The sequence below is a fragment of the Anopheles funestus genome, chromosome 3RL, assembly GCF_943734845.2.
Source record: "Anopheles funestus chromosome 3RL, idAnoFuneDA-416_04, whole genome shotgun sequence".
NCBI classification, from domain to species: Eukaryota; Metazoa; Arthropoda; class Insecta; order Diptera; family Culicidae; genus Anopheles; species Anopheles funestus.
The window spans coordinates 12,600,648-12,628,428 of record NC_064599.1 but is presented as its reverse complement, the minus strand read 5'-3'; the positions used below and the strand labels follow the sequence as shown (position 1 = coordinate 12,628,428).

The following is a 27,781-nucleotide window of genomic DNA, read 5'->3' as shown; positions in this document are numbered from 1 at the left end:
AAGAAATTTAAATAACACTTACACTCTAGGCAATAGACCTTTTGGTAAATATAACTTTGTGACTTTGTGGCTTGAAGTATCTTGATGGTTTCTACGCACGCAACATCGCACCCAGACCTAGACCGCTACCAATACCCTGAAGTACCTCCGTAACCGGGTAAACAGGGTGAAGGGAAGAGATCATGATATTTTTCAAGATTTCATACATTTTTTAATAAACGCACTATGACTCCCCTAACCATCATCAGGTGGGCCCCAGTCAGGCTTCCCAACCTGTAATTGGTTGCGTTCAGTGTAATGTTTCATTTTTATCACGATGAAAAATCAGATGTCATACATCAAAAGCACCCATTTGGGGGGGATGGGTATGAGTTCCAGAACGTTTGCTTTGGTCACCGAAGAAAAAAAATGCTGGATGCAAATTTTATGATTATCAAGTGATACCCTCTTGATATCCGATGCGATGATTGGGTGTTTTGAAGACGTTATACAAGTGTGTTTTAATTAGAGGAAATGATTATTGTGCGATGCAAAACTTACTCATCGACAGTCAATGGTTTCGTTGAAGATTGAAAACCGACTGAAAGATATTATTAGACTTGCTCTTCCACACAAGCCCGGCTAGCTCAGTCGGTAGAGCATGAGACTCTTAATCTCAGGGTCGTGGGTTCGAGCCCCACGTTGGGCGATCGAGAGATGACTTTTTTTAAGTTATTGAATTTTATTAGAAAAATATTCTTTTTGTAATATTAAAATAATATTAAAAACAACTTTCTATACAAAGATCTTGCGCAGTATTTTCTTTCCCTTCAAACTCAACCCCATCGAAATATATGACAAGAAAGGAAACAATTCATTCCTTGAGACAAACGTATGGGCAATAAATCTGCGGCAAGAATTTATGGCACTATCTTTATTGAATTAGAAACTATCAACGGTATAAAAAGGGTAGCAAAGGGACATTTTATGAGTACGACGGCAAATAAAAAGCTTTTGAGAAGATTAGCAAAAACAGCCTACCTCCATCCGTCGTTCGTTCGATCCTTCTGTATCACAAGTCTTCGGGTGTCCTTGGGCTATTGGAACAATTGGGCAACTCTAGGGCGTGTTCCGTGGTTTTCCTTTCTTGGTAGCTGTGGTAATATGTGGTACATTTGTTCGGATAAATTTACAAACGAGGATTTAGGATTTTGGGTTGTAGCCCCATACGGCAAATGGGCGCGAATGGTCCATGCGCTTAGTATTAATTAATTTGTGCTTATTCCTTATGCTCGCGATACAATTTATGCCGTTTCGAGGTTTACGGCTTGCGGGTTTAGAGATTTCGGTTGATGTTTTCCCGTTCCACAACGCTCCCATCCTCTCCCGATTGGGTCGCTTTTACGATCGACTTTGATCGTAAAATATAAAATTTTTATTAATCTCTTGGCGATGGCTCCACTTCTGCTACTCATGGGGGGTTTTCCTCGGTCAACTCTCGCGAACGATGGCGCACAATTGCTTCAATCGTATGCAGCAAGCACGATACGCCGGTACCATGACTGTGGCCGTATCGAAGTATTTTTATTTTTGGAAGATTACGCCTCTAAGCATGCCTTTATTTTCCACTGGTTTACCGTTTTCGGGTTGGGATTTTTTTGTTTCGTTGTTGCTGGTTTTGTAGTGGTTCCGAAACAAACGCTTTACGAGCGGAATATTATCCTTCTAATTTGATTTTTATTTGCTATATACGGCCGCACATTCGACATTGGTGAGGGCCCTTGTTTGTACACCAAAGTGTCTAGCGGGTTTACGATTTTTCCTTTTCACTCGTTTTTCCGCCACATTCTTGCCCCTCATCCGTGTCAGCAATGGTTTTTCCCCCCGGCGTGAGAATCATTCACACACGGCCGTAAAAGGCGTCGTTTAACCTCTTTTTTAATTTACAGTAAAAATGGAAATATGAAATGAGCAATTGTCTGCCAGTTGTGCACTGGTTCCGGTAGGCTTTATTTGCGGTTTGATGGCGAATACAAGACACAAACACACACACACACTGGGCGTGCCGGGTGCATCTTGTTGAACCAGTGCGGCTCAAGACAAATTAAGACATAAACATAAAACCAGAACATTGCGGATAAACTTTTTTTGGGTAGAATATAAAAATAGTAGCTTTATAGCTTCGGTACGAATAAATGGGTTTTTTTGGGGGGATAAGCAGAATATAAACCACCGAATTGGTTGTTTTTTTCGGTGGTTCTCGAAACTATTCTGCATGGTATAATTATGTAAAGCGAAAATGTGTTCATTGCTTGAGGTTATCGTATAAGTAGCTTGTTTAGTTTTTGATTGATTATTTCAGCAACTGTCCGTTTTTGAGGGTAATATGTTATTTAATTTATAAAACAAAGACAAATTTAATATTGAGAGTCTATCTTGGATAAAAAAAGCGTTAGTTTTGTAAGTGTTAACACCTTCTCCGGGCTTGGTTGAAAGGTTAGATAAGCATTTTCGGGTTATTTACCCTTCCGAACGCTTTATCAACTTCAACATCAGCAAATCGGGTCCTGATGATCGTTGACTGACAGCTTAAATTGTGAACAGAGGCAAGAATGTTTTTTTTCACCTTCTTTTCTAAACAGAAGACAAAAAACTAAGGAAAAAGACTGAAGAAAAAAAATATCCTTGAATCAAAATTTGAAATCTAGGGTGACACCGGAACAGGCGTCTGGTAAAGTTGTATCTTATGTTTGTAAAGCCCACGAAAAAAAAGGTAGGATAGGATAAATTTGCATTTCGTTATACTTAAAAGGGCAAACCCCCACATCTAGGCAAAAGGCGACAAAAAAGGGAAAAAGATTCGTCTAATCCAAAAATCGGCCGGGAAGGGAAAAAGTTTTACTCCTTAATGTGGTTGTTGACAGCGTTCTGCCGATGAGTGTTTGGTGACAATGATGTGGCAGTGATTTGCGAAGGATCAAAAGATGCAAGGAGCAACAAAAAAAACATTAACTTGACTTTAACATGGTTGTTACCATTGTACAGAACAGCTTGAAGAATTTATTTTAATCGATTTTTGTGCAAAAACCAAAACATTTTTTTTTCTCCAAATTTTAACTATTTTTTACTATTTCCTTTACTTTACTTTAATAACTTTTTTCTAATTTAATTTTTTTTAAACTTTAAAAACTTGTAAAAATTATTGAAAAATTAATATTCTTTGTTTTTAGTGAAAGGCCTTTTTCACATTATTTGTAATTTAAGAACTTGATCTTACCCTTCCAATACTGCTATAAGGTACAATTGCACATGGTCTTATGTCATTTGTCCTTCGACCCTTAACATGCAGCTTGTTTTTCCATTCCCTTTGCGTATCGTGCTTGGCGCCCGCGTCAAGGTTCGTTTCCTTGAGCACACACTTAAGGTACCGGGACGACGATCACGATCGTTGCAACGCTACTTTACCACTGATATCGATCAGCAATTGCCGATGTTCTGCCTTTTTGGTCGGACGCATCTTCACGAGCGTTTCGTTCCCGTGGCCCGGTTCCGGTTCGGTGCTGACCGCTAGGGACCACGCAGCCGAGCCAATGAGCCATCGAAAGAACCATATCAATCTACAACCCTCCCTCTTTCCGTGCTGGGTATCACCCTTTGGGGTGAACGGTATTTACCCCCTGCGGACACTGTGGGAGCACTGGAAGGGTCCACTTTCGAGCGATCGTAATCTCCCGATCGAGTGGAATGGAACGAGCGAGGCCAACAAAAAACTAACTCCTGGACCGTTTTATTCTCGATTGTCAAAAGCGAAACCCAAGACGGCAGAACGAACGTGGCTACGAAGTCATTTATTAAAGTCACTCGCATTCGCCACTCATCGTTCCTTCCGGCAATTGGCACCTTGGTAACGGTGTGGCCCCGTCGAAGTAGAAGTTCAAGAACGAAGGATAAATGATGACCGAAAGCAACCGTGGAAGCAAACCGTATCATTATTAATTAAAAAATATAATGCATCAAGGAAAAAAGGACGCAAAGAGACCATTCCGGACAGGGGAAACGACACTTGCACCTGCCAATGCTTTTGACTGTGTGGTGGCAAGCAAAGGACGCGAGTGAACGCGCGCGCGCACGCGTTATCCTTGCAGCGGTATGTCCTGCGAAGTGCTTCCGTTAAAGATCCGGTTTTTTGGCTGCAAAAAGGTTTTCGGTAGATTGAGGTCGACGACGTTTCGAGGTCATCGTACATCGTCGGTAGCAGCCGGAACAGCAAAAGGGATCCCTTTCGCTTATCATCCCCATTTACGACGATACGGAGCGGTTTTTGTTTTTCCTCCTTTCATAACTTTGGCTAATGACGTAGATGAGACGGTTCTTCGATGAGGTCGAATTTAAAAATTTTAATTCCCCCTTTTTTGGCTTTACCCGAGGTCCTTGCCACGGTGACGTTACGGTGGTTCTTCCGGGCGCTCTAGCAATGGAATGTTTCTTCGCAGTTTCATTCGGTGTGTGAGTTATTTCCCACTTTACGGGGTTTTGCTTTTGAGACTCGCTGACCTACGGTTGTTTGCTTTACCTGGTACCTGCAAGCGGTATCTGTCCGTAGGAACGATCGAGATCTGTTCCTTTTGGGTGTGTTAATGCATTTCACCTGTTCGTAACGTTTATTGCTAGCGCCGTTTACCCCGGTAGGTCGAGGACACGATGTGCAAGGGCTTTTAATTGGCAACATGAAGGAAAACTTCCCGTGTGTGCAACGGTTTAATTAAAGCGGTAGATGACACTGTAGATGAGGCAATATTTGACATCTGTGTTGTGGTTCTTTAACGTTTGGACATGGATTAGGTATAGCTCAATTGATTTTTAATATTAATTTGGATAAGTGGAGAGTTTAGCAACGAGACTCTGATATATTCTTGTAGAAGAACTGTCTCGAATTTGTCTATCTTGCTAGAATTATATCACTGTATAAGCTGGGCAAAGATTTCATGATAGAGCTTGTAGCTTGTGTCTTCATATGTTCATACAGAACTCCCAATATTACTGTAAATTTTAAAGGAATATTAGGGTAAATTGTATGCGAAATTTATTGTAACAAAAACATACTAAACTTGAGCTAATCTTCAACGAAATCCAGAAACTATTAATACCTTAATGCCTTTTAGACGAAATGATTCACAACTCCTCAATAATTAATTTATGCATTGACAGAAATTAGTGGTGATCAGAGGATTATTATGTGACTAAGTTTTATTATACAAATTATCGTCCCAGCATCAAGTTCACCCTTCAATAATCGAACTGGATATATCCTTCTTCTTCTTCTTTCTTGGCCTGTTAATGGTCGAGCACGTCCTGAAGACATTCCCAGGTCTCCAATCTGTTTCCAGGAAACTCGGTCTAAGGCTATAGTCCTTCATCCACGGTTGCATCCGATCTCCGACTGATTCGACTCTACCTGATGCAGCCAACGAGCTCGCTGTGCTCCTCTACGTCTCGTACCGAACGGGTCGTAGACGACCATCTTCCTGATGGGGCATGAGTCCTCCATCCTTATCACGCGCTTATGCGTTTTGGTTTATAAAGAAAATATACAGTACAAGTAAATGTCAGATTTGAAATCTTCAATTTCAAATGCACGGAAGAGATTTATGCCGATTTCTTCTGTGACTCGCTAGTGTCTAGTATGGGATATAAATTCCAAGTATGAGAATTCCTACAAAATATTGAAAATTGAATTAAATCTTCGAGTTTTGATCATTTATCGAGAGAATACATGAACTGACATCAACATATAAGTTCATTTACAAACCAATTTTTTACATTATTTTCAATGCAATTGAACGCGTGTTAACTTTTCAGTTGGAATACTAACTTCAAATCTACAATATTTGAGAAGGATCCTTGAGGAGGAAATTTGAGGAGGTAGTTATGAGAAGAACATTATAAATGCAATGTTATAAAATTTAAAAATACAATGACATTACAATCCTTGATTGTCTTGAATCAACAGCTGTTTTTCCTACGCAATAAAACAATTAGGTTAAAATTTCCTTCCCCCAAAAAAAACTGTTTGCCGATATCCGCGTTCCACTCCCCCCCGGGGGGACTTGATTTAACCGTTTAATGGGAGCCCGTCGTTTTTATTGGCGCAATCAGGGCATTGCACACAACTGACAATCATGTTTGCAACGCCATTCGATGCACCGTGGTGGACGTGCGGACGAAATCCGGTCCATCTCGATACGCACTGTAACGTCCGGCCTTCGAGGTGTGGACAAGTGAATCAAGTTGCACCGATCGCTGCGTTCGTAATATCCGTGCTGTTTGTTAAAGCTGTACCGGGCCCCCGGCGGGGGAGGGGAAATTAATTCGTAACGCGCAGGAAATGCATTACCCGGTGCATCATGCCACAAATGAGTGGCCAAATGCGCTCACATTCTCGTGTACCACCCTCTCCTGCTTCTGCTGCACTAAAAAAACAATAACAGTAATGTGCAGTGCAAATAAAAGAAAATATTATAGCCAATTCGATGTTGAGCTGTTTTTTCGGTGTGAGACCGCATATGTGTGGTTGTTTGTGTCGCGTTTTTTTCCACTGTTAATTCACCTTTCCCTTTGTGCAGATTTCCACCTGTAACAAATTGCCATTTCGATTGGCCGGGTGGGGAAACACCCTCCCCCCGGAAGGGGGTGTTGCGTGGAGACATTGAAAATCCGAACGTTTCACGGTGTGGCTTCACAAAACCTTCCTCGCCCACCCCCAGGACCAGAACACGTCTCGCACACACGAGAAAAAACAATGGCACCGATGGACACAAAACGCCGCACGACACGCCGCAATGTTGTAAACTATGTTGCGTGCATTTGTTTTGTTATTTTCTCTTTCCCCTGTCTTCCCCCCAAAAACCACAACTTCCCCACATTCGTCTCACGCGGGTGGTAGATGATGGCCGTACCATGGCGACCGATCTCTGTGTGGGACCATGCCGTGCAAACACAAGTTTTCTATAGAGCCATTTTGTTTCCGCGCTTGGTTGGCCAAGTAAAAATTTTAAATAGTTTTATATATTTTTTATTGGTGCTTTTTTTGTTGTTGCTTTCTTTCGGCTGCCCAGTACCCCAGTCTTGTACGATTCCTCCTCCCGCGGAGGGGAACTCTCCGTTTATGTGTGAAGCGGGGTCCCCGTTGTTCCATCGTCCGACTATCAGCGTGATGCAGTTTTCCTTCACGGGGTGTTGTTTGTTTCTGAGGGTGGAATTTTTTTTATTTTTATTTCCTACCAAAGATGCGCTCCATTCGAACATTCAGCTTTTGTTGTTTGTCTGCATTCGATAGGGATTATAAATGATAAACTTCAAGCTGGCACATGTTTTGGAGGGATTATATTTGTGCTTTCAGGCACTTGGATAATGCAACCCCCCTGACCCCGCGGATCTCTGCGTGGTACGGCTCATTGAGCTTCGTTAGTGGGAAATGAAATAAACAAAGCGAACAGCAGCAAAAGAAGCTTAAAAAAAAGAGAAACACGAAGAGAAAAAAACACACACACATTTGAAGTTTATCCACAAATTTGATTCTTTACGATCTGGCAACGCTTCTTCCTGTCGCGTCTCGCGCAAAACGAAACAACAGAAAAACAAAAAAAAACTCCACGCGGAAATCGCTCGGGTAGCTCTTAACACTTTTAACGCACCATTGTGCTGTTGCTCGGTGATTTAATTAGGAAATCAACAGCTGTTGGTCAGCTGACCGTGTATAGTGGCTGGCTGGGTGCATACCCTGTGAAGATGCAACCCTGTGTCTTGGGTGGGGGAACGACCCCCCTCCGTAAGTGTCATTTCTTTAAATGCATGCCATAAAATCACGCTGATCATGCACCGTTACACGGTACCATGCCCTGTCATGGTCATCGTCGGTTTTTCGGTGATGAGTTGCTACGAGTTGCGATTTTTTTTGGCGTTGAAAGTGATTAAGGGTGGCTCTTCCTTACGGTAAGAGCAGTAAAGAATAATATATAATAGTTTAGTGGCGGTATAGCACCGGTATGCGAAACAGCAAATTGTTTCACTTGTTGGAATGATTTTATTATTTTTGATATGATCTTTGTTTTTAGAGGAAAATAAATTTCTTCGACCGTAGAAAGAAAATTCGCTTACTTTTACATAACAAATTTTTGAAGCGTTTTTGGTGTATTTTTTATATTAGGAAGAAAACAACTTCCCGGGAGAATATAGTCATCCTTTGCTCGTTATGCACCGTGAACGTCACATGCGCAGTTATGATCGAGCTTTCGCGAAAGTTTTCCACCAAAAAGAAAATGCTGAAAAGGTGCCTATTTATCTCGTTCCTGCACATCATATTTAGTGGTTAGCGATAGTTTTATTCTCCTCTCATTCCAATACATACTGCAGATTGATGTTCTTCTTCGGTAAAGGTAAAACATTTTACTTGCATTAAGTATAACAAGACGAGGTTTTTCCTTGTTTCGTTTTTTTTTCGGGAAACCATTTTTTTGTTTTTTTTTTTGCAAGAACGACCAAAGGTCACGCCGTTCATTGCAGCAACCTTCTGGAAAAAAACGTTGATGAGTGTGTAGTGTCTTGAAGCGTACCTTCATGATATAAACGATGGGTTTCTGAACATTCGAATAAGTAATAACAAGCAACCAAAACAGCAAAAAAAAAAAACCAAAAGCTTCAACAATGACTCAAGCGTACACTTTGGTACCCCCTCCCGCGTCTTTCTGTACAAAATGACCCTCCAAACCCTTTGGATGCCATGTTGTGGAAATGTGCAGAATAATAAAATTGCAATTAACCGATTCCCACTATTGTCTTATGAGGTCGCCTACGGATAGCTACTAACCAGGGGACAGGCCAAGTCATAGCCAGGTTGCAAACTGCATTGCAATAGGTGTCCGTATGAACTTGTAAGCAACAAAAAAAAATCTCTTACATCGTCAAACGTACGCATCGAGCATTCATCGTGCCCTTCCTGAGTTCTTTTTCCTGAGACGAACGCCAACCCCGCTGGAGGATTTATTTGAGCAGACGAAACTCAAAATGAGTGCGAATCTATCCATTCATTAGTACAGGTGAGCTGTTTTTTTTGTTGCTGTTGCACCGAGGGTGAGAAAGAAAAAGCGAAAGGAAAATTCTTCTTAACAATAAACATGTTTCAATGCTCGAGAACATGCGCTGCGTTGGCTTAATGTCCGCTTGATGTTCGCTTGATGTCAGCTGTCTCAGGTATGGGGGAGGGAAATTCCATCATTATCAACCACTTTGTTGCAGCTTTTTTTCCTGTGCTTGAAATTTGTTCGTTCCTTAGAACCGGGTTTTAAATTTAAAACATGAAATTCTTTCGAAATATGCTTGAATTTTTATTGAAGAATTTTTCGGAAAAAGTTCCTTTTGAATATCGAATTAAAACTTTTTCCATTTCTCAGAACCAAAACACCATTTCCATCGCGTTGATTAACTTCCTTGCTGTGTGTGTGTATAGACCTGTGGCGATTTTTTGATCGAAGGCCATCACTGTTTAATTGCAATCAACGCAAATTGTAAGATTTTTCATTTCCAAGCAAGAAAACGCTTTTCGGACGTTTCTTCCACCCTGCTCAGGTTTGGGACCGTGTCGTACAAAAGCCGACCATCATCAGCAGGGTATGGTTGATTGTTTCCGTAAATAATTATCCCACCCATCGGGGGATATAGCCAATCGGGTGGTCTTTTTTTTTCGTGTGTATGTACCGCAGTGTTCGTTTGCGAGATTTTCCCACCAGCCAATAATAATGGCCCCCGGAACGTCTTGTGTGACCAACGTCCCGTGTGTCTTTATGTGCGTGTACTAAGGAGGAAAAGGGAGGGGTGTGTGGTGGGTATGCAAAAAAAAGCTTAACGAAAAAAACCTCCCCAAGAAATTTCCTTCGCCCTGGATGTTGCACGCGGTCACGGTCACCGTTCGTATGGACCGTTCCGCTTCGTGCTGGAAGGTGCCAGAACCTCAACACATTACACGCACACGTTGCTCGTATCGCCTCTGGAGCTGCGATATGGGTGTTTTTCCACCACACGAATTGCACACGTCGATCGAAACCGAGGTGCATGTTGAACCGGGCCGATTGCACGATGCCCCGGTACTGGACTGCACGGAATGTCCCGATTTCAGGTGAAAAGTAAACACGTGACTGGACGATAGAGAGGAGAAGAGAAAAAAGCACACACCAACACACACACGGCGAGAGATTGGATTCTATTATTGTGCCAAGTCACAGTTTGCGTTTTGGTTCGGTTTTTTTGATTAATGCTCGGATAGCATGCCAATCGACCGGTCGAACGGGCGTGCAACGGGCGTGCAATTTAATGAGACGTTTAAAACAAAGAACTCTCCGAACTATGAGATGGTATCCGCCTTCCCCGCCTTTACTGCGGCGTTTCATAATTCACCGGTAAGCGTCCAGTTAGGGGTTTTTTCTCTTATCGGTAGCCGTATCAAAAATACATACAAAAAATGCATCAACGTGTGGAGCTAGTTTCGATTTGATTGTTTAAGCCATGCAATTGAATGAAATGATGAAGTTAAGCGTTATTTAGCCTATTATTCTAATGCATTTTTTATCAAACGTTCAGAGTGTAATATTTAATAAATGTAGAATTTCATTTACTTTTCCTTCCATAGAAGTATTGGTCAGTACAAATCTTACGACCATTCAAGTATTGATCAGTGCAGGAGTAAAGTTGCTTAATATCAGCTTACACACTAATCGGGCTCGATAAATTCAAGTTTTCTGTTTATATGCTAAAATAACTTTCTGAAATAATTCTGATGGATCATAAATAAATATTTTGATGCAGATTATAGTAAGACAATTTAAAAAGTCAAATATATAAATGAGCTTTTAAGTTTGGTAGGAAGTATGGTACGATTCAATATGATCTGAGACAGAAATATTTTAAATATAATAGAGGAAATTAGGGTATGGTAAATCTGATTCAAATTCATGAATCTGAACGAATCTTTGAACTGAATGAATGACTCTGAATCTCTATTCTGAAGATTCATGAATCCTCATTGAATCATGAATTCCTTAGAGTTCCGGGATCTCCCACCTCCCGGTGAACACTTTTGGAATAATTCCATTCCCCTGGGCCAGCCCTTGTACTTAAAGTTTCTTGGTAGCGAATCATTAAGAATTCATGAATCTTTCAAGATTCATATGAATTTATGAAAATTGATGAATATTTTGGGAGTTGGCTCATGATTTGAATGACTCTTCACTGAAGATTCATATAAATGATTCTTTTCAAAAGAATCAATTAGCACAACACTAGAGGAGATCACAAGAAAACATTAAACAACAACACATGAAAATTGTGTAAAAACTGGAAGTAAGAGTAAATCATGTAAACTTGTGATATAGCAGATATTTGTAACCTTTGCAAGGAATCTAAGGTAAAAATTCTAGCGGACAGAAACATGTTTAGATACAATAGCACAAAAAATCATAAATTTGAAAATTTAAGTCGAAGTCAAAAATCTTTCAAGAGTGCCTACAGCATATGATTAGGGAATCAAACATTTTTCTCTCGTAGGTGATCAAATTCACTTTGTGATAAAATAGAAAAAAGAATGGAAAAACATCGAAACTATGCCTATCTGGAACATAAAAAACAATCATCAGGAAATAAAAGAAGAAAAACTCAACGTCAAAATGATTTGGCAGACAGGAAGCAGGAAACAGTGGCACAAAATTAAAACAAAGAAAACTCCCTGGCAAAAGGAAACAACACAACAGCAACAAACCGTTCGATCAGGTACACCTGGGTTGTAGGGGTTTTGTTGAAAAAAAGAAAAAAGGATCGGAAATGTATGAAAGGAGCGTAAAGTGACAGTACACAACCTTCTTGGCGTGGGCAAACGAAAGTCGGAAGAAAATCATGAATATTCAATGAGTTAAACGGTTTTACCAAATGTCGTGGCCGGCGATCCATCCGTCCGTCCGATGGGTTTGACTGGTTAATAAAACTGCCCTCAGAACGGTGTCGGTATGTGCGCATTTTGTTTTTCTTGTGCGAGTGCCAATGCTATTATCCTGGCAGCAAAAAGGTGAAGGATGAAATGGTCCACTGATCACCGAGTGGCGACTCACCACTCCCCGAAAGAAAACCTCCGCTGGTAAGATCGCTTATCCGAACGATCTGCTTTCTAACCTTTTTTCTCTCTCTCCTTCTTCTCCAAAGAGTCAACTCTGACCGTTGAAGCTCCATAAAAATATGACTCCCTTTTTTGTTTTTGGTCCCGGAACCGGGAGCTTCACATGGGAAAGCGGCCCATTTGCGACGTATCCTGACGTGGAAAGGATGCCTTTTTTCCCACCGGGGGCAAAAGATAAAGACGTTCGGAAACGAGCTTGTTAGGAACCGAGCACCGTTAAGCACAATGACAGGCCGCAGGGTGCAAACCGTCCGTAGAATAGAACGAAAGTTGCACTACCGTTAGCAATTGGGTTCGGCCATCCGCACCGTACGAATTGGGGACGAATTAAATGAAAATTTGTTACTCTATCAGAAAACAGGACAGGCCCGGAGAGTTGAGCGAGTGATTTGTGTGTGTCCGACGAATAGGTCCGATGGATCCGATTTCGGAACAGACCGTGGTTACCGTTGCTGAACAGTGGACTGGCATGCGAAGAAGTGATTTGGAGTGACTTTTGGACTTTTTCTTTACTGGGGAAGGAGGGAGTAGAAGGGAGCAGGAGCGGGTTGGAGTAGAAAGCATTGTCGCCGCCGGAAGAAACTGTTCCTCAGGAAGAAGCGGAGACGAAGAAAAGAAGAAGAATTAAACGCTAAAGCGAAGGTTGGTTGCGACAGTATTTTTTTCTTTCTTTCTTCTATTTGTTTGATGGACGAAAATGGCAGCGTGTACCATCAGCAATGCCGCAATGACCAAAAATTGAGCGTGCACTCATTAATTTGCATAAGCTACCGAACTGTTCGTGAGCAGTGAAAGTGGACGACAATCAATGAAGGTTTTTTTTCAGGCAGTTTGGAAAGGGTTCATAGATTAGTTTGGAGTCGTTGGAGCTGGAGGTAGAGCACAAGAGTTTTACTTCCAGGGTGTATTATAGGCATTGCTTACAATAACTTCCATCATATTTACAACCTTTTTTAGTCCTTATTGTTATCGATGACGTAGTCCATTTAAACGAAGTAAATAAGCCAAATAGGCTATTCACTTTTTTGTACAACCCAACGCATTCCACGAGTCACTAAACAGTGGTCGATCGTTCTCTGGTCGATTCCGGGTTAACTTCCATCGGCATTCGTTTGAACCCGGCGACCGACCGAGCTTTACCGTGGGGGCACGTGAAATGCTAATCAGCCTGTGTTTACCCCGTTTTTTCTTCACTGCCAAAGCTCTGTCGAGACCTGTCGACTGGTCAATGTGGCCAGGACGCTACTGCTGGAAGAGCGAATGATAACGATCGAGTGCGGACGATACGTATCGCGCGGTACACATTCCATTTGCGCCAGTTCATGTTCATATTAGTGCGCACCACTGCAGTACTTGACAGTCCCGCTCGGTACCGGTTGTGCTTGGTTGGTGGGCAAACGGCAGTTGGTTAGCTAATGGTCGCACTACCAAGCGTCGAGTGCTCCAAATTGCAAACGATCGAAAGCTTACGTGATGTGGTTTTTTGTTTTTGGTTGAGGTAAGGTGAACTGCATTGTTCGATAGAGCCATTCACGGTGTATGAAATGATGCTGATATGGGGCAGGATTTGTGTAATTTCGTCTGAGAATTTAGTACCTAGCTTTAGGTACTGTGCTATATTGTAGGTTATATGTGCAACATGCTATTCGCTATTGAATAAAGTTATTTAGAACACAAAGCAGATCGATAAATAACGTTTTTTTGGTAATGATGATGTTAAGTAGAAATAGTATAGCAAGGGCTTCATAAAAACTGATGGATTTCGGTATTCTCATTGCAGAACTTCAAGTATGACATAAGCAAAGTCAATCTCTTTAAAACTTATGCTACACTCTCTAAACGTCGCGTTAAGACGAATTTATATAAGCTAGAAGACGATTCTAAGACGTTTCGATGTCACAAATAAGACGATAGAATTCTGTGAGTCATGGGCAAAGAGAATTTAACAAAGGCTATAATGGCTCCTCCTCAAACCAATGAGGAATTCCTTGGTTGAAGTCTGCTTGGCCTAAAGACCTCTAAGGTCTTGCCGGCCATTTCTGGCTTACTATATTTATTCTTACCACGTAGCCGGATAGTCAATCCTTGCTATTGCGAGACGATCTGTATGGGAATTGAACCAAGGTCCTGTCGTGTGGAACCGGAATAGTTTATCATGTACACCACCTGGTCGCCCCAAACCTAGAAGATGGAAGATGATTCTAAGACGTTTCGATGTCACAAATAAGACGATTGAATTCTGTGAGTCATTGGCAAAGAGGATGTCTTCTTCTCAAGTCAATGTGGAATTCCCTGGTTGAAGTCTCTCTCTTCTTGGCTCAACAACCTCTAAGTTCATGCCGCCCATTTCTGGCTTACTACACTTATTGTTACCTTGTACCCGGATAGTCAACCCTGGCTCAGGGAGATGGTCTGATCCACGGATTCAGAAGAACTGATTTGATCCACGGTTCTGTCATATTGAACCGGAACCGTTTATCATGTACACCAACTGGACTCCTCAAACCTGGTTGGAGTATTAATAATTTACCTTTCCAACAAATTTGAGGAATCAATAATATTCTTAAGTATACCTGCCACAAATACAACCCTGATGAGCTGCGTTCATGTTTTTAGAATTGATTTCTCAACATTAGACAATTAGTGCAAAATGGAGAATATTTCGTTGGACGAGAATTTAATTTGATGACATTGGTAATAGAGGAGAGACTCCATGCATCGGAACTATTCTCAAGTACAAAATTGACAGACGATGAAAATATAGACTTTAGACAATAAAGATCAGTTATTGAAGATGAAACGTTTGATAATGATAAGGAAAATCTAATTTATTATCTATCTCGAATCGTGAGAGATCTATGTACAATCATCTTAGTCTTCATGGAGATCGATAAACAATTTTTCATTCACCATCCTTAAATCGTAAACCGTACGACAAGAATAAAAACGAACTCCAAATTACTGGCTCAAGGGTACACCGGAGTACTCTTGTTTGAAAAGCGATCATAATATCGCTCATAAAAAAAACAGAAACTTCCTGCTTCCACTTGAGCACAACAATGAATGATCAAGCGAAACGATACCCAATCCTCCAGCTCCGCCAGAACTCGAGAAAAACAAAGCAAAGAAAAATCAGGAACTTACCTCCCGCTACACACGCGCATGATTATCTTCTCGTGAATAATGCATTAATGATGCAATCCCTGCACAATCGTACCGCCAAAATCGAGCACCAAGCTACCGTTTCATATACATATTAAATTATTTTAATCACATGCAAAAGTGTCCGGCACCGGCGAGGGGGCGCACTCCATGATGATGGCCAGGCCGGGAAAGATGCTGCTATATATTGTGCGTTCTTTCCCTTTTTCTTTCTATTTGGTTGCATGTTTTTTTCGTTTCGTTTTCTATCAATTGGTTTCTGTTTGTTTGTGTTAATCTTTGCTGGACTGGTTTTTGTTTACTACAACACAGTGTCCGGCGGTAGAGCGGTGTGCGTTAAACGGCCTAGAGCGTGGAAATGGTCCCGTTTAAATATATTCTTTAAACGCTTTCCACCGAGTGCGCGTGCTTTTTTTCCAGCAAACCGAAAGCTTTAAGAATATGGATCCGGATCGGAAAGCAGCTTCATTATGTGGTTGTTACGCTGATATATCGTTATGATTTGAGGCAGCTGCAGCCGATCATAAGTGCTTTAAGACATTCGAGGCTACTGTCCATGCGGGAGGGTCTTTACGCCAGGAAATTGCAGGAAGAAAAACTGGCCAAGGATGGTTGGATAACTGGCGCCCATTTGTCTTACGTATCTCCCCTCTCTGACCCCTCTTTTCCTCCCTTTTTGTTGCTTCAAACCATTGTAGCTAAACAGAACTTGTACCTTAATCTTACCGCACGCAAAATCCAGTGAGTAAGGTTAGGATTTTCACTTCCAAAAAACCCATCTTTTTCCACCACTTCTTGTGCCGCACACCCACTTCGAGAAGGCATAAAACTGAAAAGTTTACAAACAAATTGAATTTTTATTCAAAGTTCGTTGCATATTTTAAGATATCATTTGAATATTTTACTACCCATCCACGGTCTTGGCACACAAACCGAAAACCCGGGGCGGGTGTGCTTGGTTTTTTGTAACTGTGCGGTGGCGCTACGGTTCTGCCTTGTTTATTAGGTGTTTGTTTCTATGATTATCTTATTATCGCTTATAATTTCGGTATGTAAACGATCACGATATGTTGCCTCCGTGCCTTCGCTTTTATGTGCGATTATACGGCACACCGGAGTCTTCCTGTGCTTCTTCATACACGGCACGGAAGTGGAATTGTTTACATACCCACAAAGACAGAGCAACAACAACAAAAAAGAAGAAGACACCTTCTACCAAACGGAACCCGAAAGATTCGAATAAAAAACGGCAAAAGTGAACTGAAACGGGCACGAGGCGCGCAAACCTGAAATAAAACTCGAGCACACTTATGCAAATGCACACACTGGTGATGATAATTTGTACCTCGCGGCTTATGATGATACCCGGCCCATGGATGGGCCTGGTGTTGATTTCTTGATTTCCATTCCGTGCAGTAATGAATGAACCCGGGGACAATATTGCATCCGCCATTGCCGGGTGATGGTAATGGCGGTGCGAATGTCATCGTTTAAAACAGGCGTAAGAAATGGTATCTTCTCGCAATGAGAAGAATCATTTCCGAATTGATTGAGCTTTGAATTGAGCGATTAAATGTTTAATGGGTGCATTAAAGAAAGTCCGATGACCAATAAAATACATATTTTTTTATCTAATATGTTCCTTAAGGCAAACTTTTTATTTGTATTTTTTTGATGCTCAAAGTAACAAAATTTTTTAAAAATTTCTCATTAATTTTTTTTGTTAAAATCAATTCCTGCAAGTATTGATGTAAGCTCGGGAGAGAGTTCGGAAGAAAAGAAAATTACGTTCCTCAAAAATAATTCCGTCTAATTTTAGTTTTAAACAACTTACTTAAAACAAAATGTCATTAAATATGCTTCAAATGGGTTCGAGGAATATAATCTAATTTAATGAAGAGTCACAAGTCCAAAGCCAACCGGTAATCATGAGAAATTTGTAAAATCTTAATGTTTTTTCGAATCTTTTGTATAGTTTTGAAATGTTGCCAACTGAGTACTAATATTTTTATTGAAAATAAGAAAAAAAGTAACATTTTCTTAACAATTTCTTTATTAATTAAATTAACATTCTTTTCCCGTTTTTTAAACGTTACACTTACAAACCTCTTATAAAGTAAACATAACACAACTCACACTTCCCCCCGCTGGTGCCCCATGTGCCCCACTAATTAATGAACGCATTAAACAATTTTGTTCTACTCGAAGCATTTTTATTTAAATTTCCATACACACCCTACATCATGTTTTTGCCCATCACAACGCTTGTCTCTAAATTAATAACTTCATTCACCGGCAATCTCATGGCGGGCCCGGGGGCACATTTGTGCACATACTACCACCATAGCGCAAAACCCGTAAGTCATCAAATTATATCGCCCGCTACATGAGAAGTTCACCGTCTCGGTGCGATTTTATACGTCTTGCCCCAGTCGGCGCGTGATTCCCCTCATTGAGAATCTCAAATCGTGCGTGCCAAGGAATGAAAACCGTTTATGCGAATGTCTGCATCCCTCCACAAACCCTGCCATACCACCATCGGCATAAAGGAAAGCCGTTGTTGAGAATTGTAAGTACCCGAGTGGTGGCGGTGTTGGTGTAGTACCGTTCCCAGGGCCTCCCCCCCCCCCCAAAAAAACGGTTGTATGGAGTGAATATTCAAACCGTCGGCTGGTATGTTTAATAAAACAAACAGTATTTGCATTTGAAATTGATGAAATCATCATCAGACGTCATCGTCGTCAATTTTGAGCCCCATCGAGTCCATCCGAGGATCACTGCACGATTTCGTCCGCGAGTTTGAGTTTGATTAACTCAAGAACTGCCCCATTAGCGCGTTGGGGTTTCATTATTTTTTGATGGAGCTTTGGGGTGTTGTTTTTGGGTTACACTAAACGTACACGCACACATTTTTATTAATCGAAACACTTGAAACACCGAATGGGTGCTGCACCATTGTTGGTGGCTTAAACCCCTTAAGTGGTTAGAGAGTGAAAGGAAAGCATTACCGTGGGCGTACGAAGCTAATTAAATTGTTGGCGATTGTCGGCAAATGAGGTTATGATCGAGGATCATCAAATTGCGTAATAAAGTTGGATAAAGATTTTTATTTTATTTAGTATCTATTATTATTATTATTTTATTAGAAATATTAAGACTCATATTTTAATTTAGTAAATCTTCTATTATTCAGACGTTTCAATTGGAACCGTATTTGTCACCTGTTTCCGGTACCGGAAGGTACTCAATCGCCATTAAGTTTTGCTGCTGCGTAAGGTTTTGTTTCTGTTCCACCCTAATGAGTACAACGTACTGGACATGCGTTAGAGTAATTGCAGCGAATAGAACGATCAGTATGCACCAGCAGTGAGATTATCGTCCGACAGGAAGGAAGGGATCCAATTGTTATTTCCTAAATGGAAACTCCATACCATAGTTTGAAGCAGCAAACGGAAAGGGCAAAATTGAACGGACGATGGTCGGTGGAATGGTTGGTGGGTCAAAAGTCTTTTCATTATTACCTTATAACTATTATTATCATTAAAGTTTGATTATGGTCGTACAATGGCAAAATATGCATAAAAACACTCGGCTGCACCTGTGTATGTTTGGGGGAGGAGAGAGGGAGGAATTGGAGTCATCATTCGCGGCCGAAGGGGACCATCGCGTTCCGACGGTGGACACGATAATGGCCGGACAAACGTTTGCTCGCACGACCCAACAAACATGGAGCTGAATGGAGTTCTGGGTGGCGTGAATGTTTCACACATGATGATCTTGCTCCAATCCTCCTTCCCCATCCTCCCCCCAATACAACCCTTCGAAACCTTTTGTTTTTTTCCCCGGTTTTCCATACACAGTAAAACAGCCGCGCCTCACACACCACAGGCCTGCGTCTGTTTCGTATCGTTCCGATGATCTGTTCCGACAACCACACAACAAGCACACAACATGTCGTCGAATAACTCGCTGTTTGAGCGTTGTTTTCCACCTCTCCGACTCGCCCCCCTTTTTGGACCGAACTCCCGAATGTCTGGAAGGGTATCACCCCATCAGCCTAGCAGCCTAGAATGCCTTCATCCATCTGCGAAAATACGAAAAAAAGCTCCAACCCCCCTTGTGTGTATGTGTGTGTGTTTGTGGTGGCGTTCAAACGATCAAGATAAGGCACTGTAATGGGTAGCAGAACAAAAAAGCGAAAATAAAAAAAAAACCCCAAGCAAACTACCTTCCAAACTGAAGGGAAAAGAATAATGATAGACATTCTGAAGTGAATGCACATTACATGCGATCATGTATGGCTGTATTTCCCCCTCCAGCTCCAGGCCATTCCGTTTTGGTAAGGCCTCCGGAACGGTACGGCTTTCCACTAGAATGCGCATCGGGCAAATTGAACTTACCATCGGTTTGCAACTCGTGGTGCCTTTTTTTGCGACTGGGTGCGAATAAAATGCGAACAAATTTGTTGCACCGAAATATTTTGTGATCACTTGATCGAGTTTTCCAAGAGTGAAATCGAAGAAAAGCCTTCAAATGATGAGTCTTTTAATAAATATTGTTCAAGAGAAAATTCGTTTTTCCCCGTTCAAAATGTTGATTCCTCGTTATTTTAATATGGTACGATAGTATCATTAATGTTTTACTGACCTTCAACTAATCATAACCTTATCATCGTAGCCACATTGATCGACAGCGATGTTCTGCTCCGTTTACCACTCTAAGAAGCATTTATGGAGCGTTGGATAGAATGTTGCCTTGAACTAGAACTGCTTCCAAAAAGGCAGCCCCACACTAATAATCCATCTCACCGGGTCTCATGAGTTTGAACTCGCGGCCAGCTAATGAATGGGGCGAGTTTCGTACACCAACCAACCAAGCAAGCAAAGGAAAAAAAAGTTCTAGAGGTGTCATTTTTAAGGAGTTTTAATTAGTTCCGGTTTGTTATGGCTTCCGCCCGACAGGGAATATACGCGTCGGGTCAAAAAATGACGCCCAAAAATCCAGAAAAAATAAAAACAGTCACCGCGCACACTAGGCGCAACGTACCGTGTCCGTTGTACAGACCCACAAAACAGAACAAGATGGCCAATCGGTTCCATCGAGACGGGGGGGGGGGGGGGGAAGAAAAAATAGGGCCAGTTGGTGCGAGCAAAAAAAAAAGCAAAATAAAATAACCACCATTTCGGAACCGACTCACGGTGAGGCACGGGTGGAGAGAAAAAAAAACACAACCAAACGGAAAAACCGACCTCATGATCCCGATTGGTGGTGTGCCGTCATCCGGAACACTGCCCATAGGATATTGTCATTAGTTGGCACGAGAAGGAAAAGGGAAGGGGGAGAGGGGCAAGGTACAAAGATGGAGCAGGTGAAGGAAAGGGCCACAGTACAACGGATCTACGCCGAAACCCGTTCCGCTGGCTGCGTGCGTGAAAAACCATGCTAAAGCTTCACCGAGAACGAGATTTCTATTTTGACCTTAAAACGTGAACGACGCCAAACAGAATGAACCGTTTGGATTATGGTCGATCAGTTTGTTTGGTTGGGTTGTGGCGTGGAATTAGACTTAACTTTTAGACTGATCACACGGGAAAAATATTTTCAAATAAAATGTTTGAACCCATAAAGTTACTTGGCTAAGGGTTGAATGAGGGAAATTTGTATTACTGATCCAGCCATTTTGTTAATATGAATCTCTAGTACTCAAAGGTGAATCTGATTCAGATTCATCCACATCTTCAGATAAAAAAATTGATTCAGATTCAGAATCTTTGAACTGAACGAATGACTCTCTCTCTATTCTGAAGATTCATGAATCTGCTGACTCTGAATCTCTATTTCGTAGATTCACGAATCTTAATTGAGTTATGAATCTTTAGAGTTTCGGGACAGCCCGATGATTTGTTGTCCCCCTCCTCCCTCCTCCCTACCATCCGGGTCATTCTTTTTGAGTTAATTTTTTTGGTAGCGAATAATAAACGGTTCATTAATCTTTCAAGATTCAATTCAGAAAATTGATTAATATTTTGGGAGTCGGCTCACGATTTGAATGACTCTTTACTGAAGATTCATATGAAAGACTATTTTCAATAAAATCATATGAATGACTCTTTTCAAAAGATTCATATGAATGACTCTTTTCAAAAGATTCAATAAGCACAACACTACTCTGCACTGTTGGGAAGAGATTTGTCATCCATGTTTGCAAACATTACCCAATATAAATTCTTCAACTTTATTCCTCCAATTAGCATGCATTTCAGTTCCACTGTAACACATCGTACCTCACAAGCTTCCCCTTAAATGGTTGGCCAATTGTAGTCTACCGGATCAACCGGATTACATAAGCGGTGAAAAATCGCACATAAACGCCAGCAGTAACAGCAGCAAATTTTAAAACTACCGGCCGGCATGAAAGTAAAATTCCGGTAAGTAAACTCGAAGAAAAAAAAAACACCCCAAGAAAAAGCAAGAAAAAGAAACATCAACCACATTATCATAATAATCGTAGAACTGGTCGGCCACCTTGCGATCGAGGCAAAAAACCTCCTTGACACGGCACTGCCGTTCCGTTTCACCGTCCGCACACCCATTGCAAAGGTTGCTTATTATTCAAAAACGGCTGGCCCAGTTTGTGGTGGAGACGCGGGTTCAACCTGGGCTCAAGTTCAAGTTCATGCTCAATTCTAGTGTGCAAACTATATAGCTATTTATTCAGATTTTCAAAAAACCCACCGTCTTTTTAAACGCTACATTCTCCGGCGCACTTGAAACGGGGCCAATGCATGCCGGAATGGGATGGGGAAGGGGCTGTAGTTGTGTTGGGAATTCCGCACTGTGGCTGCATTTTTACTCACTCATTAATTCATTCATGTCTTAGCCGAGCCTCCACCAGTCGGACCGACCCGGGAGCAGAAGGAAGAGCTGATCGTACCGGGGGAAAAGAGTATGGGAGGAACGCGGTGGGCATTCGCGACTTTAATTTTCAACTCATGAATGAAAAGTGAATTTTTCAGGCCTTCTCTTGCCTTCAAAATTAAACATTAAACGTATGCAAAAATGTGTGCCAGCGCTTAATGAGTGAGCATCAAGTGTGTTTTGATGCGGAAGTACAGATACGCGGATGGCGGGTGTGGGAATTGATCATGCTGCTGGAATACGGAATAAATGGGATGAATCGATTAGCGGCAAAAAGGCACGGTGGAATTGGAATGATCGTCATGCGAGAAGTTTAATGAGTAATTTTATGTTCTTTTTTTATTCAAATGAAATTATGGTTTGCCTTCTCTCTCTGTCTCTCTTTTCAACAGCCATTTAAGACTTCTCATCCCGTTCAACAGATTATCCCGACTTCTGCTTGTGATCGCTAATGGTTCAAGTTTCCCACTTTGCATACTGTTTGTTTTAGTAATGAGGAGGACAGCTGATTGTGCTTCCCTTCATCCACTTCCCTTGCCCTCTTTCCCCTGGTGCATAGCACACACATACTCGCACATACTTTTACGCTCTTATAATTGCAACAAATATCTCACGAGTAATAAAAAACCCACCGTATTATTCAAATATATCGCGTACTTTGCCTCAGGCGGCCCGCGTTCCTTCTTCGAAGAGAAATTCCAGTAGCAAACGATCGTTTACTTTTTTTCTGTTGCTGTACCGAGTTGGTCCAAGTGTTCTTTTGAGGGCCGCCAGATCGCGCCAGACCGCTTAAACCAGACCGAACTTAAAAGCCGTCCAAACCGCCCGAAAGATTATCATATTATGCTAATCGACGTCGCCTCGTGTCGGACGCTAGGTGTGTATCGCGGCATTTTGAGATGTAATAAAGTCATCAACAAATTAAACAGTCCTTTTTGCTGCGGTGGACTGCGGTGATCTGTTTATTTTTTATTTGCTTTTTTTCTTGCTTCTTCATCTTACGTCCGTTCTCTTGAAGCTGGCGATCGCAGCAACTGTTGTAGAAGTGTTGATCACAACACTTCCCCGATCAGCGCACCGAACAATAAGAAAATTGATTCGCTTCGGGCGGCGCTACGAATGGTAATGAAATGTCACAATTTAATGACACCTTTCGCGTCGGAGTCCGTTAAATTTATGTAAAAAATGGAAACTAAAACAAACAACATCAAACGCGGGAGTTACGGGAAGGATGGTTTAGATTTTTATGATGTCTCTTTTGGGGGGGAGTGAACTAATTTATGTGTTCCGACCGTTTTGCAAAAGCTTTGCCACGATCTCCCAGACGCAAAACGTTGCGGTGGCCAGCCGTAACCAGATGCGTAAACCGATTTAGTATTCATTCTCGGCATCGGCGGGAATCGTATATTTTCTCTTCCCGCTTCACTCCTTTTCTTTAATGTGTTTTCACTTTTAATACATCTTTTATTAATGCTTTGAATTGGGTTTCAATTTTAACCATCACATGCCGTTTCCATTCATGCCTATGGCGTTTGTTTTTTTGTTTTGTCTGTTTGATGTTTTGTTCGGTTTGATGTTTTGTTTTTCTTCCGTTTGTTACTTGGGTTTCGGTTTTTTGTCATTAATAAAACATCACACTTTTGATTTTATTTTGTGCGTTAATGAATTATTTATTCGATTGGCCCGGGTTCGGCGGTCTGATTGAATTTAAATAATCATTCTCCCCCCCGGGGGAAAGGGGTTTTTTCTCTCTCTGGGAAAGGTGGATGGGGAGAGTGTACCAATTGACCCGATGAAGTCCAAAAGAAAGGCACATCTTTATATGCCTTAATTCGATCGTTTAGTGAGAAACAAAGGGTTTTTATGAGCGTTTTTATTATGGTACACATTTGATTTTTTTTTGGTTGTGATAAAATTCTATAAAAAAAATTGAGAAAAAAAGGAGAGGATGGAAGCCCTGTCAGCATAATTGAATTTAATAGTGGAGACCAACTGGAGCTGTGAGGGAATTAAATTCGAATTTCAATAATAGAATCTGATATTTTAACATATTGTAGATTAAAGTAAAAAGTAATGTCCTTAAAAGAAATGTATTTTAAAGATCAAATAAAATAATTTTCATGGTTTTTTATGGTCTACTTCAACGTAAAAAATAATTGATTAAAATTTTTTTAAATTTCTCTTAATTATTAAAAATCATCTGGAAAAATAAATTTTCCAGCTCCACTAATTTTTTTCCAACAAATTCTGGGTATCGATATACAAACACAAAACAAGTTCCATTTTAGCTATCGTATTATAATATTCCTCTGTTATATTTCTTAAGCTTAGTTGTTGTTAATAATTATGTAAGAAATATGCAAAAAATTGTTGGCTACAAAATGTGTCCCCTTCAAGATTGGACAAAAGGGAAAAATGGCTTCCCGTTTTCCGAACGCGGCAATTATACTCGTCGTGGTTTGGTGCGTGTTCGATGCCGTGTATGCTCACACGTCCCACTCGTCCGGCACGTTGTGCTGTCAGGGCTATTATAAGAATTCTTCATGCGCATTGTTCTACGTGTTTTGGGTGGATTGCAGGCAACGCCACGCCATCCGATTGGTGCCGGTGCAGGGACAGTGAAAAAAAGGGTGCACTTTTGTTTTCCGTTCCAATGTGCGTTTTTTTGTTGTGGAGTTGACGCTATTTACAACCACCTACTACTACAGGGTTGGTGGAATTCTGCAGCTGGTAAGGGGTTTAGGAGGAATTTGCGATTTTTTTTGCAACTTTCCGCCGATCGGTTCAGATTAACCAGTCACCATTATGATCTTTCGTGCAGAGAGAGAGAGAGAAGAGAGAGAGAGAGAAAGAGAGAGAGGGGTTAGGTTTGTTGACCTTCTTTTGTGTGATGTCTCCCCTTTAGATTTCTAGACGTGTGCACCAACACCACGTTACAGGAGAGTTCTGAAGGTTCTTTAGATCTTTGCTTCTTTATTGGCCTGTAGTGCGCACTTCCCGTGCTATACACTTCAAATAAAAAATGTGTTAAAAAAGCTTGAAATTAAAAAAGAATTCTTTTATATAGTAATGAAACACTAGTAGCGTATAAAACTGTCAAAACTAAATAATGATAATAGACTAATTAAAGACTTAAAAAATAAAACTTAGTTTTATTATTTAGGCAGCGTCCACGACCTTTTTTTTAACAGCCATTTGATTGAAACTGGTGTGCGTTTGATCGTCGTCCCGGTGGGAAAAAAAATCATGTTTGAAAGCTATCTTCTCCCATACACCGGGCCCCCTCTAACCCTCAACCCCCTTTTCGCCCACAGTTCCACACACATTTGGGAAATAAAACTTTTAGATTCCAAGCCCGGCCCGATGTGTTGCATACTAAGTACGATCGACGAACGCTCAGCAGCAAATGGACCGCCCATCCGTGGACAATTCATGGATCCGGGTGTCAACCTACCAACCGATTGACCATCATCATCATCGCCATCATCATCACCAACAACATCAGAATCATCGTTCCGCAATCTGTGTACGGCGGTGGCCCCAAACCGACCAACGTGCGTTGCCTGCCGAGCATAATGTGAAATTGAGGTTAAGCGAGTGGCACGCAAACGCCGCCAAATGCTGAAATAAAAAGAGTAAAACGGGGCGAAAAATCGAACAAACTGCATTGACCGTTGTCGTGTGTGTTGCGACTATTCTGCTGCTCACACCGCTGCACCGGTAAAGTCTAATTTCGTGTGTGCCAAATTGGCAAATAAATGGCATCCGCAATAAAATGCACTTTCCGAAGAGGGGGAAAAAAGCGAAACGCAAGAGCCTGAAGTTTTTTTCCTCGCATTTATGTCGCATTTTCTAACCATCATTAAGGATGGTGATTGACGAATTTTAGGGGATGAACGGTAAGAATGCACAATTGTTTGACGGAAATTATGCGCGTGAAAATGCCCGGCCGTTCATTTGAATGGACGAGCAATCTTGCACGTAGTGTGTTTTACGATGATTTAAGCGCAAATTATCAAAGATATGATTTAAAAACAATAGCACTACGGTATGTGCATAAAAAAGGCAATGCGGCTGTGTTTATTACCGCAAAACAATAACAGTTCCGTTGGTTGAAAGCCTTGAAAGTTCCCGTCTGCGTGGTATTAGCCCGAAAAAAAGCTCACTTTGTTTGCAACTCCCAATCATCAAATAAAGACTTGCAGTATTCAACGACATCCAAACAAACAAAGGAACACCCAAATCGTTTAAGGTGTGGTGACTCTTCCTGGCTACCAGCGAATACCCTCCGGGGCACTGTGTCTCACGGAAATGCGCCGAAAGATGAGGCGAGAATTGACGTTGATTTCAAATTTATTCAATTAGTTCACATCTTTCTGCTTTTCCGGGACGACCTGTGCTAGGCAAGACAAAACGACTGGTCTAGGTTCGACGTAAAACAAACGACACCTCGGCGATCTCGCGTGTATTTGAGCTTCTGTTTTGTGTGTTCGTCGGTATGAAGAATTCCCTTTCTGGTGATGCACCTATGGGCGTTGCAGATGACCAAAGGGAAGTCGACCGAGGTTGGGTGATGAATTCATGCCCAATTGACATTGTGCTAAAATAAACGCTATAATTTATGAAAAAATGATGGAAACTGCAAGAGAAATGCTCGAATCATTGACTACCGGGTTGCTATGATCACATTTCGTCTTTGACATTCTGTCGATGCTGGTGTTAGCCATCGAACGTGTCTTTGCTGGTGATGTTTTTACAAGTGTTATCTCAGTTTAAACCGGTGAAAATCAGTGAAGAGAAGCCAAAAAGTGACGATCCGTGCAAATAAGATGCACGGCTTTGGATTCCATGCATTGTCGCGAACAAAACATCCATGCGGAAGCTCCAGGACTCATCCGGATGGTGCCTCAATGGAGCGGCATGTTTTTCTCTGCCTTCATTCCTTGGCGTCGCGCGTTTTGTGTGTGGCATGTTCCGGTCAAAATCGTGCATAAATCGGGCCTTAATGTGTGTTACGAATTAAATGGTGAATAAAGTTGTATTTTTTACAATAAATTGTACCAATCATCAAACCAGACTACTGCGATTATTGTTTTGATTCGTGCCCTTGGCATTTGACAGCTTGGATGACAAACTCGAATGATATAAAGAACTGCATGAAAGCAAGCGTTTCGTTGTACTAAACGTCCCTTAAACCTTTGGAGTTTAAGGGACGTTTAAGGGTCCATTTTAAGGGACCGATAGCTCGAAAAACGCTTGAAATCCGCTATAAAATGTCAATTGGGTGATTAAGATGCCGGCCATTGGGTAGAGTACTTGTGTTGACAACATCAAAACAGATACCTCCTCAATATTGGTATAAAGGCAAGATATTCAAACTTCAAGATTTAACTTTACTGTATAAAATTTGTGTTTAATTTAAGATTTGGTAGAATTTTAGTGTTCTCAAAAATTATTTTAAAAAAATTGAACACTTCTGCCATAACTTTGTTGCTCAGTGTATAC

The 27,781-nt window shown here is 41.3% G+C and overlaps 1 long non-coding RNA gene and 1 other non-coding gene across 2 annotated transcripts in view; both read left to right on the top strand.

Moving 5' to 3' along the window:
* LOC125771505 (uncharacterized) overlaps positions 1 to 27,781 on the top strand; it is a 117,134-nt gene that overhangs the window by 48,999 nt on the left and 40,354 nt on the right. The gene's annotated exons all lie outside the window — the stretch shown is intronic.
* On the top strand, positions 616 to 688 carry Trnak-cuu (transfer RNA lysine (anticodon CUU)). The gene has a single exon. It is a non-coding gene; the product is annotated as a tRNA-Lys (tRNA).